The following is a 9,943-nucleotide window of genomic DNA, read 5'->3' as shown; positions in this document are numbered from 1 at the left end:
TTCGCACAATTTTATTGAGACACAATAAAAGACACATGTTTGAACTGCACAATTTGCTCTGTTTTAACATATGTATACACCTGTGTAATAACCACAATCAATATGACAAACATTTTCATCACTCATGAGTTTTTCTGAGACCCTGTGTACTCCATCTCTCCCTCCACACCGTGTCCCCAGGCCACCACCGATCTGCTTTCTGCTGCTATAGATTACTTTGTATTTTCTATAATTCTATGTAAATGGAATTAAACAGTGTGTACCCATTTTTGCTTGAATTATTCATTCTGCAGAGTAATTTTTTAGGTTTATCCATGTGGTTTTAAGTCTCAATAGTATATTCCTTTTTATTGCTGAGTTGTATTCCTTTGTATAGATATATAACAATTTGTTTATCCCATTCACTTGTTGATGGACATCAATAATTTGGGTAATTTCCAGTTTGCAGCTGTTACAAATAAAGCTGTGATGAACCTTCATGCACAGGTGTTTGTGTGGAAAAATGTCTTTGTTTCTCTTAGGTAAATACTTAGGAGTGGAATGCCTTGGTCTTATGGTAGGTGTATGTTTAACTTTTTCTGGAAATTGCAAAAAATATATTCCAAACTGGTTGTACCATTTTACATTTCTACCAGCAATGTGTAAGAGTTTCAGTTGCTCCATGTCCTTGCTGTAATTTTGTATGCTTGGCCTTTTAAATTTTAGGCAATCTAGTGGATGTATAATGGTATCTCACTGTGGCTTTAATCTGAATTTCACTGGTAAATAAGATGTTGAACCTCTTTGCATGTGCTTATTGGCCATCTGTGTGTCTTTTGGTGAAGTGTCTGTTCACATAGTTTATCCATTTAAAAAATTGGGTTTGGGGGCTTCTTATTCTTGAGTTGTAAAACTTTCTTTTATAAATTTCATATCAAAGCCCCTTGATATACGTTATGAATATTTTTCCTCTGTGGCCTGTCTATTCACTTTCTTAATGGTGCCTTTTGAAGAACAAAAGTTTTACATTTTGATCAAGTTCAATTTATTAGTTTTTCTTTTATGATTTGTGATTTTGATGTCTTACCTTTGCCTAATCCACGGTTGCAAAGTTTTTCTCTTACACTTTTTTCTAAAAGTTTTATGGTTTTAGGTTTACATGTAGGTCAATGACCTATTTTGAGTTAATTTTGTGGGTGTGATGTGCAGTAAGGATATTCAATTTTTTCCAAACAGATATATAGTTGGCCTACTATTTGTTGAAATGATTTTGCCCCCTGAATTGGTACCTTTGTAAAAAAAAAACAACAACAAAAAAACCCCCCACAACAACAAAAACCCAACTGACAGAATCCATATGCCTATTTTTTCACTAATATCAAACTCTTTATTTTTTTTGTAGCTTTATAGTTAAGTATTGAAATCAGGTAGAGCAAGTCCTCCAACTTTGCTTTTTCTTTCTTACTTCCTTTGATTATTTTAGATCCTTTGCATCATCATATAAATTTTACAATCAGGTTGTCAACTTCTACAAAAAAGACAGCAACAAAACCCTGCTGAAATTTATATTGATATCATTTGGAGTATAGGTCTCTATAGAGATATTACCTTCGTAAAATATAAATGCCTTTCAATCCATGAGTATATTGTATCTTTCCATTTATTTGAGTCTATAACTTTCTTTAGCAATGTTTTGTAGTTTTTAGTGTAGAAGTCATGGTTACCTTTTGGTAGATTTATTCCTAAGTATTTTATGACTTTTGGTGATACTGTAAATAGAAGTTTTGAAAATTTCATTTTCTAATTGTTTGCTGGTGGTGTGTAAGCATACAATTAATATTTGCTAAATTTATTTATTAGTTATAGTAATTGTTTTGTAGAATTCCAATCCTAGGCTTGTTGATGTTGTCTTAAGGGTCTGGAAAACTTTATCCACTTTTATTTCAATTTTTTATTTCTGTTCTTCAATTTGGATAATTTCTATTGATCTATCTTAGTTTTCCCTTGTATTCTGCTATTGAGCCCATACAGTGATTTGGGGGGCGGTAGTATATGAACTATTTATTAACAGACAAGGCCTTCAGATTTATTTCTTCTTGGACACATCCACAATGCGACTCCAGTGACCAGTGGTCTTGGTGTGCTGGCCTTGAACACAAAGACCCCAGAAGTGGCCCAGCCCTCTGTGGACCTGAGTTTTCTTCAGCCGTTCCTGGTCTTCACAGAAGTTGTCCAGATCATTGCCCATGACTTGGCTGTTATTTTCTGTCCTTCATGTCCTTTCTCTGTTCAAGAACCAGTCTGGGATCTTGTCCTGGCATGGATCCCACCCCATGGTGATCCCATGTTCCACCTTATCCTCAGTGAGCTCTCCGGCCCTCTTGGTGAGGTCGATGTCTACTCTCCTCAGCACCACTGAGCCATTTTCACCCCATGCCCTTCACTGCAGGGATGGCAAAGGCTGCTTTCCACTGCCTGTGGATTTGGGTGCTGAGTACTTGCACAATGTGCTGGAATGACTCAGCCGTCACTGGATTCAGGGTGGCAGTCCCAGTGGGTGGAGTAGGCTGCCTGTGGAAGAGCATCCAGTAAATTTAAAAAATTTTTCAGATACTGTATTTTTCAGTTTAAACTTTCCAATTGGAGTTGGTTTGTGTTTTTTTTTGTAGTTTCTATTTCTCTGTTGAGAATTTCTCTTTTCATTTATTTCCAATGTGTTTTCCTCTATATCATGGATCATAGTTAAAATAGGTCCTTTAAAGTCAAAAGTTTCAACATTTAGGTCATCTTCATGTTGACATCTGTCTATAGTTTTTCTCTTGAAAATTATTTATATATTCTTGTTTCTTTGGTTGTCAGGTAATTTCAGATTGTATCCTGAACATTGTCAATGTAATGTTGCATAGGATCTGAGTCCTTTCATAATCCTTAGGAGGATGTTGATGTTTCTGCTTTAGCAGGCCGTCAGCCCAGTGAGGTTCTACCCTAAATTCTGCTTTTATTGTAGTGGGCAGGGGTTTACATCTCAGTTCAGTGGTACTGAACTGAGCCACGTTGTGTCCGTCCTGTACATGCATAGTTCAGGGGTTAGTCTGAGACTTGTATGGGCAGTTCATATTGCATCTAAATTCTCAAAGCCTATTCTATGCTGGTCTGGGTCTGTACCTTGCATGCTTGGCTCAGACAGATTGAGCTGAGAGTTCATACACAAAATTAGGGGACCCCATTGTCTATTTCTTTCTCCTCTGGGATTACTCCCAATCATTCTACCTCACAGGGTCAACATGCCTGGTTCCTCTGGCTAGAAGACGTATTTTTAAATTTTAACTGCTTATAGCAAACACTGCTCTGAAACTGGGACCTGCCCTCAAGATAAAGCTGTATAAGGAAAGAGGAAAAAAAGAAAACCCGCTCTCCCGCCCACGCCAATCCATCAACTTTTTTGCTTTTGCAGCCCTTAGGTAGTTTATTCTTCGCATATTTTTTGCCAGGGCTTTCCGTTGTAAACAGTAAAAGGGATAGGCTTTGGTGGGCTCATACTGCGATGGCAGAATCAGAACCCAAGGACTCACTTATTTTTAGCATGGAGAGAATTCAAAGACCCCCAGAGGCTTGCAGCCTAGCCAATCACATGCTTCCCCCAGAATCTCCACCCCACGCCCCTCTGAAACACACAGGCTTTCTGCCTTCTGGTTTCAAAATCTCATGCAATCGTAAGAGCCATTATAAGCAAGAAAATCCTTTATCAGTGTTGAAGAGGGTGCGTGTTTAAGATTGGCACAATTTTATTTTACTTTCTTCTGGGTGCAAACCTTTAATTTGGAGAGTAGAACGGAACTATATAATTATTTCTGTACACTTCTGTCTTTTGGGGTGAAGAAAAATAACATCCTCTACACATATGTATATTGCTTGAAAGGTGGCCTAAAAGTGCCCTTTGTTTCCTTGGGAGTCATTTTGTTTAGTGTCAGACCTGTCACTTTTAAGTATTCACCTGATCATCATTATCTCTGATTATAATACAAATACAGTATATAATTACACTTTGAAAATGGTTATTTACTCCTTGGCCCACAATGGTGTTTTGGAGCTGCTGCAACCTATCTGTTCAACATAAGGAGTAGCAGCATGAAGCCCAGAGCTGACTCAGAGAATTATTTTGAGGACCGTTGCCCAGGTAAATAACAGCTGCTTTGGAATCATTACAGCTGAAGCGGTCAATGAATAATTTACCTTTATTCATCTGTTTAACTATAATAGATGAATATTTCAGGGTTACCAAAATATATTAAAAAAGAAAGTCCAATATCACTAGTTCAGCTAGGTGTTATATTTTAGAGGGAATGCTCTCAACAGAGAGTGGCAGCTTGGAAATTTTTATTGGGAGATTGTGATTAATGATGGGTTATATCAAAATGATGAGAATATGAATTTGGTTTCAGTAAACAGCCCTAAAATCTATTTACCAAATCTTATGGAAAATGTACTAAGCCTTTGAACTGACAAACTTGGACAGGGAATCTTACAAGAACAACTTTTTCCCATGAGAATTTCTTCTTTGAATTTATATTCCTTAAGAGGAGGTGATTACCACATTTCTGGCTTTCTAGTAGATTCTGGCATTTTACTCTGAATATCGTACATAGCCAGGAAATGCAGAGGCCTATTTTTAAATTTTGTTTTAAAACAAAAACAAAGGGGAGTCTTTGTTTTTTTTTTAGATTGAAAATAACCTTTTATTATTACAAAAAGAGTATATGTGTATTAGAGAAAGTTAAAAATACAAATAAGCAAAAAAATAAGAATATAAAAACACTTTTTATTACCCAGAGAGAATTCCTGCAACCCTTCATTGTGTATGAGTCCAGGCCTCCCTCAGTCATGCATGTGTTTTTGTTCCTCGAATGAGATCACACCTTACTTACTGTTTGGCCACTTGATTTTGAAAGTCAAGGATCTGCACCTTTCTATGCATTTTCCTCTTTTCTAATAGCCAATCCCCATTCACATTTCCTCATTTAGAGGAACTTTAAAAACTTTTAAAAAATTAAATGTGAAATCAATCCTTGACAGCTAAGAATAATACTCTAAATATTTTCCTGAATTGATTTGATTCAGAGAATTCACCGATTGGTATTGATAATCATGAAGTCAATCTGTTGAATAGATTAATTGATCTGATTACAGCTGTAGAGCTACCAAAGTCACAGATGAACTTGTGCTCTTGGGAATTCAGGGACTGAAATTGATAGTCATTCTGTCAAAAGTTCGTAATAGGAATGAAAAAAATATATATATACACACATACCTCATATGAGGAATGTAACAATACTTATATTTGTAGCATTTTACTTCCTCTTGTATTACGTTACATAATGTATGAATAAAGTTTACCCCGAGAGCAAGGTAGAACCTTTGGAAAGGACCGCACTTAATTACTAACAATTAAGTATGTATCCCATAAACGAGGTTTCTTTTTTGTTTTTGAGTATTGTCCCCTAAATGACATTCCATGTCAGGAAAGAGTTAAACGTATTCCCAAAGAGCCAAAACTAGTCCAAAGGAGGAACATTCTTTCTCTGGAATCTCATCAGTTGATATTTGGAGGAAAGGATTTAGGAGGCTGAAAATATGGCTCATTGCCTAAGACGCACATATTTTATTCTTGAGAAACAAATTTCTGGAAGAGGAGAATTATAACATTTAAATAAATATGCCTAACTCTTTTAGTCCTCACACCCAAGCTTTTAAATTAAAAGTTAGGAAAAACCAATACATTAAATAAAACTTAGCAAACAGAGATAAAAGACAAATTACCATTATTCTACCTTTCTAATCAAACAATGATTGGCATTTTGATGTGATTCCTCTAAGTATTTTTCTATACATGTGCCATAGTTGGTATCATATACACGTAACATACATATGTATGATATACAAATATACATATATACTTATATATAAATACATACCATACAGATGTATAGGTAAATATTATGTACATTTACATATAAATATCATATGCACTTATATATTTATATATACATGTACATATATAAGTATGTACCATACATATATATGTACATAATTGTATATACTTGGCAATAGTAAAGTATTTTTTCTATTTATTTTTACTTTTTATTATAAAATTTATAAATAATTAGATGGCTCACATTTGTAGGTTATATTATATTTCTATTGGACAGTGCTGTTCTAAACCATAGAAAATGATAATATTAATATCGTTGGGTAGAATATCCTATTTATTATACTTAGAACATGTCTCCATGAAATTTTCTAGCATAATGTTCCCAGTAACCCCTTAACAATCATGCATGGCCCTGTGGTTTAGCTATAATTTTTTTGATCTTAGTTTCTTGTGATCTAAGCCTTATTACATCTGGTACATATGTATGGGGATTGCAACCACATATCTTCATATCTGTTTATTTATTTATACGTTTTTATTGTATTTTTTCCATTACCGTTTAGCCCCTTTATACGCCCCCCGCCATGCCATGGACGGCAATCACCACACTGCTGTCCATGTCCACATACTATAGGTATGAAAACCTATGTACTTGGTAATAGTCAAATATTTTTTTCCAATTACCATTGTCTTTCTAATCAGCACTTGTAATGGTTACATACTATTTTATTGTGGTATTCAATAATTTACTGAGCCACTCCTCTCCTGATGGAAAGTTATTTTGTTTCTATTCAGGACCCAGCATCTCCTGGCCTAACCACCAGCTGTGCCTGAGATGCTCTGTGGAGGGTTCGCCCTTCCCTTTCCCACCCATTCTCAGGGCATGTCTCCAGGATCTACATTCTAGAATGTTCCCTCAAGGAGGCTGATCTCAGAGGTCAACTTCATTTTGGCTCTTTTGCTCTGCTCTTCCCTGATGTACTTGACATTTTGAACCAGTCCTTCTTGTAAGTCTGCCTTGCCAGGAAGTGGGACTTCCTCAGTCTTCTCAGCCTTTTCCCAACCCTGTCTGCATCCTCCCTTCTAGCCTTGAGTTTTTAAATCTCAGCTTGGGCCAGAGCGCTAGGCCTCAGCTCACCACTGGATGGAAGTGGCAGGGAAAGGTCAGGAAGTCTTCAGTTCCTGCCTATTATAAATGACTGGGATCAGCTTTTTTTTTCCCCCCAACAAATTTCCCCTCATACTTAGGATTATTTTCTTAGGATAGAATCCCAGAAATGGAATTACTGAATTAAAGATTATGAATATTTTTAAAGCTGTTAATATTTATTGCCAACTGAATATAGCTAATATTTATTAACTATTTCTGAGACATTATCTCATTTAATTCTCACAACAGTCCTATCCATATCCCCATTACAGATAAAAATAATGGAGCATAGAGGGGTATGTGTAACACAATAATGCATTATTCTGAGCTGACCTCATGGCACTATCATTGTATGCTATAATTTAAAAGACAACTGTAGGCTTTGTTCATGTGTTTACCTACTTTTGGGGGTGGATGGGGATATATGGTAACAGGAAAGGTTAGTTAAATATTTTATTTCTTTTAAAAAGCAGTAGTGATTTTTTTCTTCGAACATTATTTGTACAAAGGTTTTCGGACTTACGGACACAAGATCAGTTTTAAACCTAAAGAAACACCAGGGTTCATTGTTGACTTGGTCATCATCTCCGAGGTGCATGGCATTGTGTTAGGCGCTGTGTAGATGCTGAGCTGGACTATAGGCTCCACTGCAGAAGGACAGGAGATGGCTTAGCCTGCTTTGCTCGCTGCTGTGTTTCCAGAGCCAGAGCAGCGCTTGGCACACAGTGGGGCTCAGGAAATATTTGTAGAGTAACTGAAAATATGGTCATTGTTTTTGCCAGTAAGGATTAGGTTCATTAGTAAGTAACAGACACCCGCAAATAACAATGGCTTAAACTGGATGGAAATTTCCTCGTTACACAAAGTAAATCTAGATAAAAGCAGCCTTGGCTGTTAGGAAAGATTTATAATATTGTCAGGGCCCAGTTTACTTGTGTCTTACTGTTCTGTGTTCCTTGGCATGTGGCATTTACCTCAGGGTCCCAGCTGACTGCTTGAGCTGCAGCCATCAATCAACATTTCCAAGAAAAAGAAGGAACGAAGGCACTGCCTGTAAGTTGCACAGAGCCCTTTGCGGATGTCACATTGCCATTTTAGCTGCAAGGGGGCTACAAAATATGGCCTTTGTTATGGGTGGCTAAGTGCCCCAGGTAAAATCAGGAGCTCTGTTACCACAGAAGAAGGAAAAAATGTGTTTGGGGTACAACTAGCAGGAGGTCTTGGTGGTGAACTTACATCTTCTTAGGAGGTGAAGCTATACACTCATTAAAATTTAAATAACCGCATAAACCTTTTATATTATTGAAACCAAACAAGTCGTATAGGTGACATGAAGCACAGAGAGACCAACTGAAAGAATATCATGAAGCGCAGCGGCAGAGTTGAGGGGTGGGCCTGGATACGCAGAGGGCAGTGGGCGAGTCGGAGGCTAGTCCAAGGGCACCAGATGTTTTATATTAGGCAGAGGTGGCAGAAATACAAAAAAACCTCATGATGGTTAGGAATAAAATTCTACCTACTTTTGATCATCAAGTAAAGGTTATAGTAACAGTTTCAAAAAAAATATATATATATGTGTATGTATGTATATTTAAAAGGGTACTTTTTCTTCCTTTAAACAAATCTTTAAAGCCTTGTTACTTGGACTTCCTCCTTTAAGCCTCCTGTGGTTCTTCTGTGTTTAATGGGTGGCTCTCCAAAGCCTCAGTTTTCCATATAAGGCTCTTCTGTTCCTTTGCAGGGCACAGAGCACTGTAGGAACTCTTGTGGCCGATGGAGATTTCTTCCAGAATTAGAGAACTGTAATGCCCCTTTTCAACAACTGCTGTCTCATAAAATCCCAACGTAAAAAAAAGGGGCAAAAAAAATTGCTCCACACACAAGCTGAATTTCTTTCTCTTATTTTTTAAAAAATGACACATATACATCAAATAATTATAAATCAAGGTAGGGGGAAAGGTAACAAGAAAAAATAATCTGTAATTCCACTCTCCAGAGAGGTCCACTGTTAATATTATTTTTTTTAAAGTACTATAACTTTTTATCATTAGTAGTCCTCAAAATAATCAGGTCTTTTCACTGAATAATTTTACTTCCAGCAATCTGTCCTGAGGAAATTATCTAATATTTTTAGGATAATTATACATTTACCTTTTTTTGTGATCTTAAAATTAAAAAAAAATTGTTTTAATACTGTTGACACATAGTGTTAACATTCGTTGCAGGTATGCAACATAGTGATTAGATATTTATATAATTTATATAACAAAACACAAATAAACAAACAAACAAAAATGATGGTTGCCATAGGGGAGGAGAGTTGGGGGCTGGGTGAAAAAGGTGAAGGGATTGAACAGTACAAATTGCCAGTTATAAGAGCAGTCACAAGGATATGAAGTTCAGCATAGGGAATATAGTCAATAATATTGCAGTAACTATTATGGTATCAGATTACTACTTGGACTTAATGGGGTGATCACAGTTAAGATGTTGATTAAGCCCTTGCAGACTTTTAATGCCTTAAAAATATATTCACATAAACATTTATTAAAACCACTGTTAAATCAGTGTTTTGTTATCTGCATTTTCAATTTAATGATCTAGTGGCGACTTCTTTGGTCATTAGATACAACCACCATTTCAAATGGCTGCATGATAGTTTTTTAGGAGGATGTAGAAGCCCGATTTTCAGTGACATGAAATATGTCTGTCTGCAATGCTTCTTTTTATCAGGAATTTAAGAGAACTGCTAACTCACAGGAGCTGAGTGGGAGCAGAAGGCTTGAAAGGAGGTCATCAGAAAAGGTTAGTTACACAGTTGCCTGAGGCAGAGAGACTGAACCTAATACCTGGACAACTGGTTGTTACAGGCGGCCTGGGGAGGT

At 36.5% G+C, this 9,943-nt stretch overlaps 1 pseudogene; it reads right to left on the bottom strand.

The window, feature by feature from the left end:
- Positions 1–2,065: 2,065 nt before the first annotated feature.
- LOC129065676 (40S ribosomal protein S18-like) lies at positions 2,066–2,564 on the bottom strand (annotated as a pseudogene).
- Between the last annotated feature and the right edge of the window lie 7,379 nt (positions 2,565–9,943).

The sequence above is a fragment of the Pteronotus mesoamericanus genome, unplaced genomic scaffold, assembly GCF_021234165.1.
Source record: "Pteronotus mesoamericanus isolate MK-2021 breed Mesoamerican mustached bat unplaced genomic scaffold, CSHL_Meso_final contig_182, whole genome shotgun sequence".
Classification (NCBI taxonomy): Eukaryota; Metazoa; Chordata; class Mammalia; order Chiroptera; family Mormoopidae; genus Pteronotus; species Pteronotus mesoamericanus.
The sequence above is the reverse complement of the archived record's forward strand: the minus strand, read 5'-3'. Positions and strand labels throughout refer to the sequence as shown.